Source organism: Sinocyclocheilus rhinocerous, unplaced genomic scaffold, assembly GCF_001515625.1.
Source record: "Sinocyclocheilus rhinocerous isolate Xijiao unplaced genomic scaffold, SAMN03320098_v1.1 scaffold3738, whole genome shotgun sequence".
In the NCBI taxonomy this organism is placed as follows: domain Eukaryota; kingdom Metazoa; phylum Chordata; class Actinopteri; order Cypriniformes; family Cyprinidae; genus Sinocyclocheilus; species Sinocyclocheilus rhinocerous.
Genome location: NW_015654497.1, coordinates 86,625 through 89,676, shown reverse-complemented (window position 1 = coordinate 89,676; position 3,052 = coordinate 86,625).

The window sequence follows — 3,052 nt, the reverse complement described above, 5'->3', positions numbered from 1 at the left end:
GGTGGAGCTGATGGATCGATGGGTGATGGTGGAGGCGAGGGAGCTAGGAGCCGAGGTGGAGCCACTGGGTCAACAGGCCTAGGCAGAGTCCGGGCCTCGGAGGCTGGAAGCGAAGGAGACTCCGACCACGGCGACACTGCTCGCACCGCAATGATGGTGGGCTGAGGGCGAGCAGAGGGGCTGCCAGACGACAGCGGTGGTAGCTGGTGATGTTAGCGACCAACAGGAACAGTTTGGTATGGTCCTCGAGAGCTTTGTCTCCCTGCTCCAGCAGGAGGAGGAGGAATTCGGGGCGAGTGAAGGGATCCATGTGAAAACACTACAAAAACAAAAAAACTGAGTAAAACCCGGAAACAAAACAAAGGGTAGACAAACGGAGGTAATTGTATTGGTCGGAGATTCTGTCACACTTTAGCCTATGGCGCGGAGCGAGGAACGAGGAGAACAGGAGCACATGAACAACAATAGTCTTTTAATTCAGAATATCCAGGAAGTTACGCTTGGCAGATGGGAACACAGGAAACACAGGGGTTGACATTCAATCTCCGACAAAAACCAATTGAAAGGACTAGGGTTTTTAAACACTGGGTGATTGGGAAAACACAGGTGCAAGGAATGACTAATTAAAGGGAACACGGCACACCTGGGGAGGGAAAACACAACACAATGAGTCCAGGGGCGTGACAATAACATTAACTAGCATTTTTTTTTTTTATCATTAGTCTGATCTGATGAAATAAAATAATTAATCTTTCTCGTTCTCATGCAGGGAATGTGTGATTTTTTTTTTTTTTTTGGTCTGTCTGATATCACTGTGAACAGTGATAAGCTCAATATTTTCCTTTCAAACCCCATATTATTACCCCCCAAAACCCATCAAAATACATAATTCCTTTGGAAAACAGAGCACACTCCCACAGTGCTTTCACGTCTCGAAATCTCACAAATTGATTGATTACTCAGCCTTGATATATTCTTTCATTTAAATGCTACTTAAAAAGAGAAAAATTATCATAATTTCCCACTAATTACAGATGTAAGAGTAGAACTGGCACCTTAGCAACAGAATTTCTTACAACCCATGTGTGCATTTCTAATGTTACCCCAGATAGAACATAAAACATTAATGGGGGCAGGATTCTTTGCAAGCTGGTGATGAAATTATGGTGTAACCTTTATCAATGTACCAGAGTCTTCATGGCAGCGAAGCAAGGATGGATATCACAAAACAGCTATTCTTACTGCAAATGTTATTATAATGACAAATCACAAAGAATGAAATGAAAAACAAAGGGAAACTGAAAAATAAAACATAAAATGTTTTCCTCTGACAGATGTGAAAGGCACTAGTCTGCAGCGGAGTGTCATTGATAAATAGAGGGCACTCAGAATCTGAGAACGACCTCATTCTTGTTCAGAAAACACACGATTATATAATGTATATTTTACAATATACATCTTCAGCGTGCGCATTTAGGACATAAAAATAAACTTTATTCAGAAATAAGTTGAAACTTGATGTAATCTGGAAATATTATTAATTTTAAATGTCTTGTGTGCATGCAGATTGATCATCTATTTAATTAAGAATTCGTAAGGTTGAAGAAGATCAAAAAACCTAAGACCCTGGTAACAGGATGAGAAAAGCAGCGAGAGAGCAGTATTCACTTTGACTTGGCAACAGGGCAAGAGGTGGTTCAATCAGTTGTAGTTAGTTTCACACAGTTAGAAGTGTGCAGTGGATCTAAGCATGAGCTTGTATCAGAGTTTGAATGTAATGGAGTGTGAAACTAAAATGTCAGATATGTGATCTAAAAATGCATGCTTTAATATTTCAACATTTCTCACAATTAGGCATTTCTCAGTATTTAAAGATTATCTAAACTAAATTTACTGCAAATGATAATGCATTGAAATAAAATAAGTATCAATGTATTATATGTATGCATTGTATTATTTGTGATTTTAACACTATTGCAAAAAGCAATTGCAGAACAGAGCATGGTCATACTACTCACTAGCGAACATTTCTCAAGGTGGTTCAATTCTGTATAGAAAAAAAACGTTACAGTCTTGGTTGCAAAAACAGCTACTAAACCTTTCCACCAAAAGAAAACTATAGATGGATATGGATATGGATATGAGATGCCCCCATGGCGGGGCATGTTTTCACGCCATATGATGTAAGTTGTCAGTGAAACCTGCCATCAAAAAACCTATAAGAGCTAAATGTGCACAGTAAAAAAACAACAAAAAAAGAGAGTGAAACCATAAAACAATTCATGAAACAGAAACAACCATAAAACAATTAACAAAACTCAAAGCAGAAATGTAAAAGAAAACATAAATACACAAAAAGTGAAGTAATATTTTTATTTTTTTTATATTTTTGAGAAAAGACACTTATGCTTACCAAAGTTGCATTCATTTGATCACAAAACAATAAAAACAACAATATTATTACAATATAAAATAACTTATATTTGAATATATTTTAAAATGTAATTTATTCCTATCCTATGATGACAAAGCTGATTTTTTTTTTTGCAGCCGTTACTCAGTACTTACTTCAGTGTCAACTGATATTTCAGAAATCATTCTAATATACTAATTTGCTGCTCAAAAAAGATTTATTATTATTATCAATATTGAATACAACTTAATCTTTTTGCAAAAACCAGGATACATTTTTCATAATTCTTTGAAGTTCAACAACTTTTATTTGAAATGGAAATCTTTTGTATCAGTGTAAAAGTGCCTTTACTGTCACTTTAGATAAATTTAATTCCTGCGGAATTAAGTATTAATTTCATTTAAAAATCATACTGACCCCAACATACTGTATATATACAGTCATGGCCAAAAGTTTTGGCAGTGACATACATTTTGTGTTTTGCAAAGTTTACTGCTTAAGCTGTTGCTAAATAATTGCTAAAAGCTTCATTGGCCAAAAAAAATTACTTTTCGCAAAAAAAAAAAATTTCACTGTTTTTTGATCCTGACACAAAATGACCAGCTAACATTAATTGACTAATCATATCAGCAGCACATG